At 36.1% G+C, this 17783-nt stretch overlaps 1 pseudogene; it reads left to right on the top strand.

Annotated features, from left to right (window-relative positions):
• The first annotated feature begins 1730 nt into the window (after positions 1-1730).
• Positions 1731-15971, top strand: LOC141487859 (small ribosomal subunit protein eS1-like; annotated as a pseudogene).
• Positions 15972-17783: the final 1812 nt, after the last annotated feature.

Below are 17783 nucleotides of genomic sequence, written 5' to 3'. Positions count from 1 at the left end.
TAAACCACAGATCTAATAAAATCAACCCTAGCTCAGTTCAGTTAAGTGGCCTGGTAGATAGAACATTAGGTTTAGAATCAGGAAAACTTATTTTCTGAGTTCATATCTGGCCTTAGATGCTTACTAGTTATGTGACCCTGGGAAATTTGTTATTCCTTAATTTCATTTGCCTCAGTTTCCTCATTGGAAAATGAGTTGGAGAAGGGAATGGCAGACCATTCCAGTAGCTCTGATTAGAAAACCTCAAATGGGGATCAAAAAAAGTCAACTCACACACTCAATAAACTACAATGGCTCCCTAGTGGGATCAAATACGAAATCCTCTGTTTGATTTCTAAAGTCCTTCATGACCTAGCCCCTACCTACCTTTTTAGATGTCCTTAATTTTCTTCCCTTCTACATGCAATCTAATGTCCCTGACTTCCTTAATTCCTCATACTACACATTCTATTTCTCAGCTCTTTCCTTTTTCTTTGACCATCCTCCAAACTTGGAATATTTTCCTAACTTGCCTCCATCTCCCAGCTCCCTCCCTTCAAGCCTCAACTAAAATTCCACCTTCAAAAATTTTTTTCTTAGTGTCCTTGAAAGGAGAGAGTATCTTCCCTCTGTAATTATCTCTATTTTATGCTATAATTCTTATTTGGCCTTAGTGGTTTGTCAAGTCAAATCATCAAAATAAAACAAAACAACAACAACCAAAACACCTAAGACATTTACTGCCCTCAAGAAGTTTATAGTATAATTGAGGAAGTCAACAAATGAAGGGAAACTGAAAGAGGTAGCATTAAATTACCTATACCCTTTGACCCAGCAATAGCATTATTTGGTCTATATCTGAATTGGGGGAAAAGGAAGAAAAGAACCTATTTGTCCTAAAATGTCTATAGACGTTTTCATCATGACAGCAAAGAACTGGAAAATGCAGGGATATCTATCAATTGGAGAATGGCTAACAAGTTGTAGTATATGACTGCTGCGTTAAAAGAAATAATGAGCTCAGTGATTTTTAGAAAGGCAAGGAAAGACTTGCAATAAATAATGAAAAACATACTGAGAAGAACTAAGAGAATATTGTAGAAAGTAACAGCAATGTTGTTTTAAGAATGACTTTGAGGGGCAGCTAGGTAGTGCAGTGGATAGAGCACAGGCCCTGGAGTCAGGAGTAACTGAGTGCAAATCCGACCTCAGATACATAATAATTACCTAGCTGTGTGGCCTTGGGCAAGCCACTTAACCCCATCACCTTGCAAAAAAAAATTTTAAAAAATGACTTTGAGAGAATAAATTACTTTGACTATTATAAATACCTAAATAAACTATAAAAGGCATATGAAGAAGGATGCTATCTGCATCCAGAAAAAAAACTGATAAGTAGAAGTATGTATAGAATATTTCCCACATATTTACCTATTCATTTCTAATAGCAACCTCCTCTAGGGTGGAGAACTTGAGGAAGGAGAGGGGAAAAAATTATGTGATAATTTGTTGTATATTAGAAAGGAATAGCAAATTGCACACAGTAGATTTGCAGTTTCATGTGCAATCATCTTTTTATTGCACTGTTATGGGAATGCTTGTTTTATTACATAAATCAAAAATAAAATTCAATATTTTCTTTAAAAAATAAAAAAAGAGGAAAGGAGGAAGAGAGAATTGTAAAATATGCAAGAGTCTAGAAAGGAATAGAAGAATGAATGTGCCTCACTTGGGACCATCCCTTCCTTAAAATGGAAGCTTCTAGAGGAAGTGACCAATCAAAGAAGGGAGCTACAGAGGATGAAGGATATTCCAAGGAGATGCTGCTGCTGCTGGAGAATGGTGGCAAAAATGTCTTTTAGGTGAGAAGGTTGGTGAAAATAGTGGAGAAGAAAGTCCAGAGCATCAAAAAAAGGAACAGGGAACTCTTTGAGATCAAGAACTGTCTTTGCCTTTCTTTGTATCTCCAGCACTTAGTAGAGTTCCTACGACATGGTAGTACTTAATAAATGCTTTTTGATTTGACTTCTTCCTGTACATCTTTCTTCCATACTCTTTGGTTCTATGTTTTGTGATGAAACTTCCAGAGCCCATACTCTGGATAAGCCAAGTCACTTCCCACCTAAGGCTGTCCTATTCTAAATGGAGAGTGCATAGTCCATTATATCTAACCAGGACTAGATCCAGGACAATACTTCTTCCCAGATGTCTTCCTGTCCTACTCTGTTATGCCATCCTGTACAGTAATCAAAACAACACTGCTATTGCTTCTGGGAAAGATATTTCAGCTGACTTTCCTATTACTCCCTTCACTATCTCAGTGACTTTCAAGACCAAAACAGCCCTCCCTAGCTAGCACTCTTCAATATGTATTGTCCCTTTCTATTAGAATATAAGTTACTGTGATGCTGAGTGAGATGAGCAGAACCAGAAAAACATTGTACACCCTAACAGCAACATGGAGGTGATGATCAACCTTGATGGATTTGTTTATCCCTTCAGTGCAACAACCAAGGACAATCTGGGGCTATCTGCAATGGAGAATACCATCTGCAACCAGAGAAAGAATTATGGACTTTGAAACAAAGACCAAAGACTATTACCATCAAATTAGGGGGAGAAAGCATTATATTACTATATAATTTAACTATCTCATACTTTATTTTTCTTCCTTAAGGATATGATTTCTCTATCATCACATTCAAATGAGATCAATGTATAACATGGAACCAATGTAAAGAATAACAGAATGCCTTCTATGGGGTGGGGGAGGGAAGCAAGAATGGGGGGAAATTGTAAAACTCAAAATAATAAAATCTTTCTTTAAAAAAAAAGAATATAAGTTACTGGGAAGCAAAGGCTATTTTACTTGTATTTGTATCCCAGCACTTAGTACAAAGAAAACACAGAGAAAATATTTAATGATTTTTATCATTCATTCTTTCTTTTGTTGAATTGTGTCTATAAAAATAATTCCATTAATTGTCAGCTGGTAAAAATATAAATTGTGGTCTTCTTCTTCTATTAATTAATCCAGGCTTCATTAGAAATTTTTTCCAAACCAAAATTTTACTAATGTAGGGAATTCTTGGTGATGAACCTCCATCTTCCAAAGTATATCAGCATCTCTTCTGTAACATAAACCATTTGCATGTAAGGAGGAAGAACACTATGAGAGTCATACAACTAATATATGCCAAGGGTGAAACTTGGAACCCAGACCTCCCTTACTCTGAGAATTGTCCTTTATCTCTAATAAACACATTGCTTCTCTAAATGATTCTTTTGAAAGATCATTTGAGGATGTTACAATTACTGAAAATTGTAATGAGTTAAGAGGTAAGCAGCAAAATGATTAGAGCCCTTGAATCATAAAACTGGAAGAAATCTTAGAGAACATTTGACAAATTTCCTATTCAAGATGCAGTTCTTTCAACAGTTATCCCTGATGAAAGGTCAATATCCTCTACTTGAATATATCTATGAGAGAGAACTCATTACTTTCCCTATTCCTGGTTAGAGAGTTTTCATTGTTAGATAGCTCTTACAGAGAGAAGAAAAATCTACTTCCTCACACCTTCTATACATTAGCCTTCACTTTTCTCAATGTTCCTGCCTGATACTTTCTGGAAGAGTCAATTCAAATCCTGTCTTTTCCATTAAGTCTCATATGCTTCAAGTCAAAAAATAAGGTTTTTGAAGCACCTATTATTCTTCAGATAGTGTGGGAATAAAAAAGAATGACACCCCCCAAAAAAGAAGTTCCTGCTCTCAAGGAGCTCACAGTTTAATAAGGAAGACAGCATACAAATAACTATGTATGAGGAAGATAAATTGAGATAATCTTAGAGAGAAGACACTAATATTAAGGAAGACAAAGAGAGGCTTCTTTGTAATCAGTACTGCCTTTTCTAAATGTTCACTAACCATTTCCTGATCCATTCTAGAATTTTCTCAGAAATTGAAGTCAATCCAATAAACATTTATTAAGTACCTGTGATTTTCAGATACAATAAATGAAAAGAAAAATAACCCTTGCCCTTAATGAATTTATTGGGAAGACAACACTCAAAAAGATACAGAAAAGAGAGAAAAGTAAATGAGACATCAAAGAGTACTCAGCAGAGGCACTGTTGCCTTGTTCTATGGAATTAAAACTGGGAAAGGCAGCAGATACAAGTTGCAGTGATCTGAGAGATCAAATTCTATCTTCTATAAAGGTCATTGAGAAGAATTTGTAATTTCCATTCCCACAAAGTGGAGAAAGGAGATTGAGAGAGGTGTAATCAATCCAGGTTTGAGTGAACAACATGATGGTAAGTTTAGAAGTGAAGAGCTTTTTATGGGAGGGTTATATTGTTCCCCTGAGTTGAAATTAGGCAAGACAGCAGATGCAAGGTAGAGTCAAGTCCATTGACCTATTGTTTACAAACTCTTTTCTTCCTTTTTTTCAAAACAAGGAGAACAATTGTTTCCTCTTCATTCCTGAAGCACCTGCCAAATTTTCCATGTAAAGCAGGGTCTGGTTCTTGTGAGTATTTTTAGCCTTAGTGCCTAAATATTTGATGAATTATATAAAATTATTTCTCTAAGTTGCAATCTCCTAAGAAAAAATAATTGAATTATATGAATCAAAATTTGCTGTGTATTGCCCTATTGATATTTTCAACCATCAAAATAGAGAGGAATCAACCCAAGAAAATTATTTTCTGGATCTAATTTTAACCTACAGTTGGAAACTATTTCTGGCAAAGAAATATTAGGAAACTTGGTGGAAATAAATCATTCCATTTTAGTGTTCATGTCTGAGGAGGACAGGAATACAAAGACAGTCTGGCATATACATTAGATTTGAAGAGATTATGCTTCAATGGCTTCAGAGGAAGGATAGATTGGATTCCATGGACCAAACTTCTACAAGGAAATAGGAAGCCATCCAAAACAAATTTCTGAAGAATAAAGAACAATTCCATTGAGACTGAAAAGGGCTCATTGTTTAATTAAAGTCAATTAATCGATCTTATTACATGACTACAATGCAGGTCCTGGGAGTATAGGACAAAAATGAAATCAACCCTATCCTCAAGGTGAATACATTCTACTGTGCAGTCATGCTATACTATAGGATACTATTTAGGAAAAGTTTGCCTTCTTATGCCTTCATTAATATATTTGGAGATTATTCTTATAGAGATAGGAAAGTTGGTATGTGGGTTGATGGTTTAAAATATTCTCTCAGCTTTTAAAAATATAACAAGATCTTCTATTATCAATATATTCTTTTTTAGGAGTTTTTTTTTTTGCAAGGCAATGGGGTTAAGTGGATTGTCCAAGGTCACACAGCTAGGTAATTATTAAGTGTCTGAGGCTGGATTTGAACTCAGGTACTCCTGACTCCAGGGCTGGTGCTCTATCTACTACACTACCTAGCTGCCCCTATCAATATATTCTTGATAATGTATTCTTGATTTTTAAAAACTTTGTATTTTAGAAGAGTTCCAAATTTTAGCTAATCTATAGATATCCCCCCCTGCACTTGAAATGTTGGTATTAGATGATTTCAAATTATTTTAAGCCAGCTGCTCAGTAGATAAGAGAGGTTTCATTCTTTGGTCTGCTGATGAGCCCTTAGACCTTCTTCTTATGGCACCTACCCCTTTTATATCCTAAAAAGAAAGATCCTGTTGATAACACTTGATTTTTTTATCCTCTTCAATTCCAAAAGGTACTAAAGAAAAACATGGTAGCCATATATTTAATATCCTCCAGATACCGCATTGTTAGTTTCCTCAATTAAGATCAAACTTTACTTTGGTAGTGTCATTCCTGTCATTCCTGTTCCTGTTAGAATAAAATGGAAACAAATCAATAGATCTTAGCATGCAATAAGGTGAGTCTGTAGATAAATATGATCATTATATATTTTCTTAGAGAAATGGTAAAAAGAAATAAGAAGTCTTGAGTTTCTATTTGGCTATACGTTCATAGTAATGCTCTGGGATAAGGGGAGAAATGGATTTTATAAGACAATAAAGCAATCATAACAGAAATGAAGTCATTTTTGGATTAAAATAGCCCCATAACCAACAATATTGTGTAATGGTTTGGGTTTTTTAAATTTTATATGGAATTTGTATCTGAGACATTCCATTGTTAAATATTTGAATATCTTCTTTCAATTGTTCAAGGAATTATATCAAAATAAAAGATAGCAAATAATTTTCTTTTTCCAAATTTTCTTTTTCTTTTTTTTAAAAACCACTTCAATTAGGATCTGATAGCAATATCAATTACTTTTCCTTAGGTATTAGAATATTGCTGTTTGCACATTATTGAGTATCAGCTATAAAGGAAATTCTCCAATAATATAATAAAAATTACATTCCTTCAATCCAGTCACTGTACCCAAGATCCTTCACTGCAGTAGTCAGTCAATCAAAGCAACTTGGCACAACAAGCTTATTTTTAAGTGCAGTGTTTATAAACAGCACACCAGCAACACCTAGTATTTACATGCCAGCATCCTCCAAGGAACTCCAGCTGCTTGAAAAACTTTAATCAATCCATCATCACATCTGTGCAAAATAGTTTGGAGATTAAATAGGCACTGCTCAGTTGAGCCTACTGAGGCACAACAGGATTTAGGGATGTTTCCAAAGTCCTCAACAATCACTCTTTAGTGATTTAATGCTAATATAGTGATTGACATTGTACCCGACACATAGTAGGCTCTTTTTGACTTAACTTTTCAGACTGAAGCCCAAATCAGAGACTTGGAGTTCTCTAGTAATAACTCAGCATTGTTTCCCCTCTCTTTTCCCAGCTTTTCTTCCTTTTCTTTTTTGAATCCAACTGACATTCAATCCAAAAAGACTTGAGTCTGCCTGACTGTGTGACCCTGGATAAGTCACTTAATTTCTCAGAGGCCAAGATAATTTATAAGACTATAAATTGCAGAGAAATCATTTGCCCACATTGGTAGAAGGAGTTGCTGGGTCCTGCAGTTTACTATACCCTGATGATTTCAAGTTCAGTCCCTATTCTATAAGAAATTTAGATCTATAGATTTTGATGCAGGGAAATTTCATTTAGTAAAAGTAATTTTTAGTACCTATAGCATTTGAGGTCTAATTTTTATATCCTTTCATCATAGTAAAAGATGGGTTTTCTTTTTCTATTAGCCTACAGCAAAATAAAACCTAAGTTCCCAGTTTAGTGAGCCTTTGGGAATAATGAAATCTATGAGAAAGACACAAATATAAAAGGGGGGAAAATAGGATTTAGACTTGAGAGGAAACTTAGAAATGGCCTTACTGTAGTGATGGTTAAACTAAGGTCCAAAGAGATTGAAAATTGGAGCCAATGCTCTCTTTAGGAAATTTAGATCTCTCTCCAAAGAAGAAAGATATCCAGAGAACCCAAAGGCTAGTTCTCAAGGTACAAATCTCCTTTTTCTCTAAAGGAATGAAAACAAGAGGGAGATGATGCCTTTGTAATTAAAGAAAGTTTTTATTAAGCAGAGAAGTAAAAAATATAAGTGAGAACTGTCAGTCTATTGTGTCAGCCTGCCAAGTAATGGATGGGGATAGTATATAGATATTCTCCTCAAACGAAGGCAGAGAGATGGGGAGAAGAGGTAAAAAAAATTCTAGAAAGGAATGAATCAGAATACCCTATACCCCAAAAAAGGGAGAGAGATTCTCAAGGAATTCTAGGTATCTGAGCTGTGGTCCTTTGATTCATAAATCAGAATGTATTCTTGGGGAAAAGCAATTCACAGTACAAGACTTCAGCACAGACAGTAAGATAAGAGGAGGTAAAACAGGATATGTCCAAAAGCCCCATAACAACAGTTACAGGGACTTAAGTTAAGCATGTCTCTTGAAGGTCCACAAACCATCAAAAGTCTCAGGGTCTGATTCAAAACTGGGGTTTACGGGCTGGGTTTACTCTCAGTCACCAAAAAGGTTTATTGCTAGATAAGAGAAGTTTCTTATCTAATACTAGTCAGTTATCTTATTTAATAATAGTCAGTTCTCATATAACCCTTCCAGTTACCTGGATAAGTGCAGAGTTCAAGCACAAATTCACTTGTATATATGACTTATTTAGTGGCTTGTGTAGGTATGTGTAGGCAGAGATGTGCAAAGGGAAAAACTAAAACCCAGACCTTTAAACTACAAATACAGTATATCTACTTCAGGCAGTAACTAAGAAAGTACTCTCAGAGGTCTCAACATAAAAATAAAAAAGAGAATTCCTTAAGTAGGAATTAATTTCCCTCATGTTATAAATGTGCCAGTCTGAACCAAAACAAACTTAAGTCTGAAACATGAAATTTTTGAAGAATGAGGAAGCAAAACAAAAGATAATATGCTAAATAATTAATAATAATAATATATTGTGTTTATATAGGGCATCATGGTTTACAAAAGCTGTTGCCATAATAGCTCAGTCAACCAGCATTATTAAGGACCTACTTTGTTCCAGGAAATATGCTAGGATCTAGTAATGTAATGACAAAAATTATATAGTCTCTGCCCTCAAAGTGCTTGTGTTCTTTAGAAGGAAATAACACACACACACACACACACACACACACACATGCATAAAATAAATGCAAGGAATGAGAATGAGGGGAAAAGGTACTGGATGAATAACATAAAGCCTCATCTAGGAGGAAGTGTTTGAACTGAGCTTTGAAAGAAAATAGAAATTATAAGAGTGTTTATAATGAAGCACATTTACAGGCATAATGGGAGATATTGTGCAAAGGTATAAAAATGAGATATAGGCAGAGGTATACTGACAAATGCTTAACAAGCCACTTTCTAAGTGAAAAAACTGTATTATAACACACTTTTAAGTTTAATATGAATTATTTTTAAATAATATTTGATTTTTACCCAACTATATGTTATAACAATTTTTTGCATTAATAACATTTTCTCCACTTTTTTAAAGTATTGATAACCCAAAAAGAAATCAAACCTTGATTTGGAGCATTTGATTATTTCCAGCGTGCAAATGCTTACAATGAAATTTTAATCATTGGCTCTCCTCATTTTGTCCAAGTTGGTTTAATAGTAAACTAATAAATCCTCTGAATGCTTTACTTTCATTACCATTTTGAGTTTCATAGTATGCTGATTATTCCCTTCATATAAAATCACTCTGTTGACGCCTCCTGGTTTCTTAGTTTACACATGTAATCTTCTGGCTGGATTTTTATAAATTAAAATCTCTATCTCATGTCTATTCCCCCCCATTAAATATGACTTGGTTTTTTTTTCCCCCAAAGCTCCTTCATGTTAAATGGAAGAAGAAAGCTACATGGCATACCAGAATAGTTTATATTAGTTATATTAGGTCATATTATTTGTATGGCTGACATAACTTTCTTTTTTTTCTTTCTTTCTCTCCATACTCAAAAAACTTTAATGATTCCTATTGCCTCAAAGGATTTCTTACCCTGGAGATTCATGAACTTCATTTAAAAAATATTTTGATAACTAAATTTCCATATTATTAGTTATTGTAATCCTTTGAATTTTATTTTATGCATTTAAAGATATTATTCTGGAAAAGGGTTCAAAAATGTCACTACAGTGCCAAAAGGGTCCTTGAGACAAAAATACTAATGAATCCCTGCTCTCAGAAACATTTACAATCTCTTCAGTTAGGAAAGTAACACCCTTGCTCATTTGATTTAGCAGTTTTATTCCCTGTTTTATACAATAAATTCTAGTTTCCAATCAAACTGACCTGCTAAGTAGTCCCTATACATAACATTCTGACTTCTGCCTCCCCTATCCCACATGATTTTGCACAAGAGATGTCCAAAGTCCAGAATGCATTGTCCCATCCCTTCTGTCTATTAAAATCCCTTCTTTTTGTTCAAAGCCTAGCTCTCTCACTACCTCTTCCTTGATCCTTTTTCTTTTTCTTTAATTTTATTTATTTAAAGCAATGGGGTTCAGTGACTTGCCCAAGTTCACACAACTAGGCAATTATCAAGTGTCTGAGGCTGGCTTTGAACTCAGGTCCTCCTAACTCCAGAGCCTGTGCTCTATCCACTGTGTCACTTAGTTGCCCCATGGATCCTTTTTCTGATACCTATGGCTGACCCTCCAGTTAGTAGTCTAAATCTCTTACAATTGTTTTTTATACTGGGTAGTTGATTCATGGTTCCCTAAGGTAGATTCATTCACATAGGAGAGGCCAAGGACTTGCTTTTGAGAGACAAATGGACTAGGGCAAGTGTGGACATTCCATGTTGACCTAATACATAGTGCAGGTAGCTCCTTTCCTTTGACAGTGGCTTTAAAACTACTTGATTAGAACAGTCTATTAATCACTCTCCCCTGCAGTGTCCCAGGAAGGACTAGCTTTGCAGCAGATGTTATCTTGCAGCAAAAAGAGAAAGACTTAAGGACCAACTTTACCTTCCCCAAAGATCCTCTGGCCCAGAGTAATAGGCTTAGAGTTTTGTCTGTTGGGTCTGTCCTTTTTTTTAATTTTAGGTACAGGAAATACATCCACATCAGAGAGTTCAAGCTATAAGGGCATTGGAGGCCAAGATCCCAAGCCAGATATTGGAACCAGTCTAGCAGGGAAAGCATTTAGAAACAAGGATCTCTGGAAGCTAAGGTGAGAGGAAAACTTTGGACATTGAATTTGTTGGTACTACTACTTTACCGAAACTGAACTAAACTGTGAAACTAATTCTACTTTCCTTCTTAAAGACTAAGTAGTACAAGGGGATTACACCCAGGATATTGAGAAGAATAGTTGGTATGTACATTGTTGCTCTAGCTATGAAGTAACTATTCCTTTGTCAAAGCTAATCTATTAAACAGTTAAATATAACTAGACTGCAGGGACCCCTAAAATTGGGTGAAAACATCCAAGGAGAGCTTCAGTCAATGACAGAGATGATCTCCCATTTCCCTCAGAATAACAGAGAAATTTCAGAAAATACTAGGGTAAAAATGTAGTAGATCTGGCCCTTAGACTGTGAGGCCAGAGCAAACATTTTGTGTAATGTTGTAAAGCCTTTTTAAAATAGTTTTGGGCATATTATATCTCTCCAATAGAATATAAGTTCCTTGAGTGTAAATAGCGATTGATCAATAAAAGTTTAGTGAATTAAATTTAATTTCTTATTTTGAAACTTTAAGTTTTAAGTTTAAGTTTAGAAAATAATGACCTAAAAGAAAATACTTGAGCTTTTACTCAGTGAAGAGCCAGGGAAGTCTATGGCCCCATTCTCCTATGACTGTTATATTTCCTATTATACAACTCTGGTTTGTTTAAGCTTTAAACTGCACCCACTTCTAATTACATATGGCTACTAAAATTTTCCAGCAAATTTGCACATTTATAACTCAACCTTCTTGATTCTGAGCAGCCCAAGAGATTTTTAGATAACATTCTTTGGCTACTGGTACATGTTCCCTGATCCTATTGAACCAAAAAACGAGGTTTCAACTGTTACAATAGGATCTTTGTCTGTAAACCAGGGCCTCCAGGATATATATCATACTGTTTTTCAGGGCCAACACCTACAATATTTTAAATGAAGTTTCAATTTATTTTTAAATGTAAAAAAAAACATTCTTAGCTCATAAGACCATTCAAAAGCAGATTTCTGGTTGGATGTGGCACACTGCTAAGCACCTATTGTAGAGAGGTTACTTCCATTTCAATGTTTATGGAAATTTTGCTGGTGAGTCCTCCTGAAATGGTTAGTAGTAAGAGGAAAGGGGGAACAGAAACAAGCAAAATGGAACAAAAACAAAAATGCAGAAGAAATCAAAAGTCAGAAATCCGAAGTCTTTCCTTCCCTCTTTGGAAAGGCCAAATCTCAAGTTTTTAAAAGGGCATCCTCCTCCAAAAGCGGGGGGGGGGGGGGGGGGGGGGGGGCATCCTCCTGACATGGGCAGTGCTAAGCAGAAAGGGGAAAAACAAAACAAAACAAAAATTTGAAGGAGAATAAAATTCCAAAATCCTAGTCCTTTCCTTCCTCCTTCAGACGATCAAATCTCAAGTTTCACAATTTTGAACATGGGTTAAATGAATTTTCCAGGGTTTAAAGAGTCCTCTGATGGAGCAAGAACCTTGAGACCCCAGATGACTATGGTAAGGATTAAAATAAAGAAGGGTCAGAGAGGGTCAGCTAGAACTATGTCACAAAACATTACTTTCTTTATCAAGTGATTCTTCCTAGAAATTGGATCCAAGAGAAAGCCCTTCTCAAATCTCATAGATTTGTCACGGATATGGCTTCTGGGAGATAGGACATCTGACCTGGGCAATAATAGGCATAATGGTTTAGCTGTTAAGGATCAGGGGCCATTCTTGGGTTCTCTAATAGAAGAGTGCCATTTTGCAGTTAAGGACAGGTTGAAGGCCACTTAGGTTAGTTGGATACTCTGATTGTCACAAAGTTCCTAGGTTGGCAAGATGAACTGTTTTATCCTACATTAGGGGAATCATATTATCCTACACCCTGGATAATTTTGGATCACCGCAGCAATGTACAAATTGACCCTGAACCACTCCATGATATCTGCTATTCTTGTACTAGTTCTAACCTGATTGTTAAGCATATAATGTCTCTGATGGGTATTGACATGCCTCAAAGACAACTATATGTACTGAAATGCATTGATGAAATTCCTCCATTGGTGAGAGAACCTTTGCTTTTCTCTGTATTTCCAGCATTTAACATAGTGTCTGATACATATTTTTAGAAAATTCAGTCATTTCAGTCATGTGCAACTCTTCATTACCCTATTTGGGGTTTTCTTCACAAAGACACTGGGATTTGCCATTCCTTCTCTAGTTCATTTTACAGATAAGGAAACTGAGATAAACAGATTTAAAAGACTTGCCCAGGGTCTCACAGCTAGTAACTGACAAAGGACTCAGATCTTCCTAACTCCAGGCCAGGTACTCTATCCACTGTGCAACCTAGCTACTTCTGAGGCACATATTAGGCACTTAATAAATAATTATTGCCTTACTAACTGCTGAAGTACATTTGCCTAAGCCTTTCCTGAAAGAAGTACAATTGCATAAGCTTCCCCTGAGAAGAGACAGACTACTTGATTAACTAGGTAAAATGGCATTCCTTAAGCCAAATTGGTAACCAAATGAAGTGAGGTTCCAGGGGATGAACTAGAACCCTCAGTTTGGAACAGTGTCATCACCTGCTTGTAAAATCAAGCATGAGTTCTAATGTACCAATTCTATTTAACAGTAAAAAAAAAATCTCCTGTGTTCTGCCTCTCTTATTAGAGAGAGACTGTTTTGAATCACCCAACTCATAATAGGCAACATTGAGCAAAAGGTGATTACATGACACTCTGTCATCTCTTTAAGAACAATAAGGGCTCAGTAAAAAGGCAAATAAATGCTTTTCTAAAGCAGCATACACATGGTTACTCTCAAGAACTTAAAATTCCAGGCACATAACAGTAGTATATTCCTTCCACCACTTGCTATCTCCAAAAGGAACCACTTAACTTAGACTTTTATGGACAGCAACCTCCAGAAACATGGGTCTTTCAAAGTCATATGGACTCCAAGGAAGAACTGGTAGAGAGCCTACTTCATATCTTCTGGGACTGCAGACCACTTAAAAGAGGCAAACTTGTAGGAGACTTGGTAAATGGAAACCAACAGGAAACTTAGGTAGGGAATATAGATTTTCTAAACCTGAAGAGTCTAATAAATTTTAAGGTTTCTTCATGGGCCATAGGTAAGTAGTTTATTCTACACTTTGATTGAAATCCTCTGTTTTTCCCTTCGCACTGCATTTCCCAAAACTTGATTGGGCAGTCTGAGTTTTGCATTTATTTTTGACTGATTTCCCATCCTTTACTCCTCTTATGGGCCACCATCTAAGGCCTCTGCCACTGTGATCTCATTTATGTCCTCAAAATAGTGATGTACATAAGTGTGCTCAGAAAGGGAGAACTCTTTCAAATCTTTTCCCACCATAATGTGACATATGAGAGAGTGTTCAGGTAGCTCAAAGGAAAGACAGCTATATCAGACTTCTTCCCAAGTTAAAGCAACTGTTTTTAAATCATCTCAGTCACAGGAATAGAGGGGAAATAGCCAGATGAGAGAGAGAGAGAGAGAGAGAGAGAGAGAGAGAGAGAGAGAGACAGAGACAGAGACAGAGACAGAGACAGAGACAGAGAGAGAGACAGAGAGAGATTTATAGAGACATGTTCCATACCACTCACCCTGATCCTAGATAAACTAGATTACAGCATTGACAAGGTCAAGAACAGCAAATATCAGCATGATAACTTTTTCAGTTCTGAGTAGTTAGATGCTAGGAGTCAGCTGACTTCTTCATTAGAAATACAAGTCTAGGAGCATCTAGGTGGCACAGTAGAAAAAGTACCGGCCCTGGAGTCAGGAGTACCTGGGTTCAAATCCGGTGTCAGACACTTAATAATTACCTAGCTGTGTGGCCTTGGCCAAGCCATTTGCCTTGCAAAAAAAAATACAAGTCTATTATGAGGGAAGCTGGTATAATGAAGTACTTTAGCTTTATCCCTAGAGAGAAAAAAGACCTTTTTGCCACAAACCTCCTCACAAGAGCACAATGTATGGTGTTAACTGCACAATTAATATGCTTAAACCATAGTCAGGTATCACCAAAAGTTTCAGTTCCCACATGAACACCAAACCTCCAATATTCCTTCCTTCCATGGACTGCCCTCTATTACCTCCTCTGATTGATCCAAATGGGATAGAGTCTTTAAAGGATTTATTTTATGCACTTAAATGTGTTGATGAGATTTGTCCTTCATTCTCAAAGAAGACCATGACATTAAGGAAGTGATACCATGACAATTGGATTTGAGTGGGCTGAGTCTAAAGGCTTCTAGTGACCTGGCATTGAGTTTTCCTCTATTATTTTACTAGCACCCTCATGACCTGTCCATCAATTGCTTTCTTATAAAATCTTTAGTTCAGCAGCCACACAAAGGGATCTCATCATTCCACTTTCCTAACCTAGCAAAGCAGAGGTAAATTTTATGACCTTTCCTCCCCTTTCCAGAGTACTTATTTAAACTGAAAACTCAAATTTCAATAATTTATCAACCCATTCCTGCAAAATAGCAGAGCCCCATACCTAAAAACTCAAGTTGACCCTTCTTAAATCTCACAAAAAATGGTGCTTTCAGCATTTTGACTTTCAGAGAGAGCAAGAGTGCCTCACCAAATATGATTTTTAGAAAAAAAGAATAACAAAAAAATTAATCCATTTTTGAAGAAAGATTGGTATAATGTCAAGATATCAACTATATTTAATATATGCAATATTAGCAAGGCATTGATTAGAATTCAAGGAATGAAAATTACCTCTGATAGTCTCAAGGGTCATGGTTTTTAAGTGAGTCTTCCTGATCTTCAAAATGATGAGGTTGCTTTTCCTCAGTTCAAGTGGATTATTAAACATGTTCAGGCTAAAATGTTTGACTAATTTCCATGGAATTAATTTTACTTAGGACAAAATGTATTCCATAGTCATAAAATGTCAAGACTATGATTGAAGCCTGTGTTGATGTCAAAACTGCTGATGGATACTTGCTCTGTCTCTTTTGTGTTGATTTTACCAAGAAATACAATAACCAGATCTGTAAGGCTGCTAATGCCCAGCATCAACAGATCCATCAAATTCTCAAGAAAATGATGGAATCATGACCCTGGAGGTACAGACAAATGTCTCTAAAGAAGTTGTCAATAAAATGATTGCAGAAATCATTAAAAAAGACATAGACTTGACAATTCATTTCCTTTCCCTATGATATATTTGTTCAAAAAGTTGAAATGTTCAAGCCGAAGTTTGAACTGGGAAAGCAAATGTAATTACATGGGAAATATGATGGCTTTGGAAATCCTTTAGGAGATAAAATGTAGAAAGAGCTGAGGGACATCAGCTACCATTCAGGTATCTGTCTTAAAATAAGAATTTTTAAAAGTTAAAAAGCAAACTATTTAAATCATTTTAAAAAAATAAAGTCTGAAGTCATTTGGGTGGGTCGTTCCTCAAAAGGTAAAATCTAATTGTTTCTGAGAAAGAAGGGCATATATTGTAGAAAGCCTTAGGAAGAAAAAGCCCCCATAAATCTAATTCATCAAACCTATTTTCGTTGGGAATTTCACTCCTTCTCTTCCAGATCTCCAAGGGCTGCTCTCTGTAGTAGGAATTCATCTTCAGGAAGTAAGACAAGGGTAAAGCAGAAGAGATAAAATTTCTGGATAATTATTAACCAATTTGTTAATTAGAAAATTATCAATAAATTGATGGTCAGTGGTCTCTCTCAGTGACCAAAGACAAACCATGGAGATCCCTGAAAGCTTAAATACCTTTGGAAAAGGGAGGTGCCTCTGACAAGTAAAAATTATCTCAGATTGGTGAATAATTAATGACTGGATAAATTTTCTCAAATGAGGGGGTAGTCTAACTGCCTCAGCCCCTCTAGCTTTATCTTAAGATTCAATGTCTCCAGCACTCGGGCAAAGTAAGTAGCAAGTGTCTGAGGCCTGATTCAAACTCATATCTTCCTGAATCCAAGGCTAGTGCTCTATCCACTGCGCCACCTAACTGCCCCATACTCACCTAGACCAAGGGCAGGAGTCTAAGACTTTTAGGGCTGGAATTCACTTAGATTAGATTTTCTGGGTGGGGAACTTCTCATTTATCAGAAACGACCTTCAGAGACTACACACCTGGGTGATAGGAACTGTCCCTTAGTGAGAAAATAAGGAGGGGAAAAAACTTCAATCCTAATATAATATTTGGTTATTACTTCTCCTCACTATAACAATCATAATGTGCAAGTCTTGTCATCATACATATAACATGATCCTCTTTGATTACAAAGAAGAACAACTACTACTACTAATATAATAATTTCTCAAGTACAACTAACCTTCCATTTCAGTCACATAAAAAGGGGCAAAGATCATTTCCTCTCTGGAGGCTTTAATAAATTTAGTTGACTATAAAAGTAAATTCTCAGAGAATTCCCCTAGGCTCCTGAGAGTCTCTCAGCTTTTGGCTCTATTAGACCAAGCCCTTTTGAGACATTAAAACAGGAACCCCTCAAATTTCTATTTGAACTTTTCCGGCTACCACTACTAGTAACCCTCTCAAAGGTTTGCTCCCTCAGGGCAGCTCCCACAAGCTCAAATAAGCAACTATAGAATAAACCTAGAGTTTAACTTCCATTGGTGGAAGTTCCATAATCTCTTATCCAAGCACGTTCTACTGTCTCAAGAGTCCCTGGGTCAGGGACCTGAATTCCTGGCTAGGGTCCCTTAGACCTCACCACCATCAGGAAAGATCCCTTCATCTGCATGACCACTAGTTCTTATAGCAGTTTCTAGGTTTTCATTGCATATTTCCTATAATCTAAGAGCTCTTATCTCTAGCTGCTAAATATTCCAGCACTTTCAGCCTAATTATGCTGGTATTACAATTTATGCAAAATAGTAAAAAATGACTAAGGAATGTTTGACTTAACACTTGATATTTTATTTTATTTTTCTAATTACACACAATGAAAGTTTTATGTAAGTTACACATTTTTCTATCACCATTCCTTTCCACTCCCAACCCTCTATGTAAACAGTTGTAATGTGCATTTGTGCACCTTAGGTAATTGCAAATGCTCTCTCTCATTCTCTGCTCTCCCTCTGCAGAGGCAGGGGGGAGGGAGAAGGGAAATCTTCCTTTTTGGAACTTCCAAACTCAAGCTTATGTCTCAGAT

Source organism: Macrotis lagotis, chromosome 5 (genome assembly GCF_037893015.1).
Source record: "Macrotis lagotis isolate mMagLag1 chromosome 5, bilby.v1.9.chrom.fasta, whole genome shotgun sequence".
NCBI classification, from domain to species: domain Eukaryota; kingdom Metazoa; phylum Chordata; class Mammalia; order Peramelemorphia; family Peramelidae; genus Macrotis; species Macrotis lagotis.
This window is presented reverse-complemented; position numbering and strand designations above follow the sequence as displayed.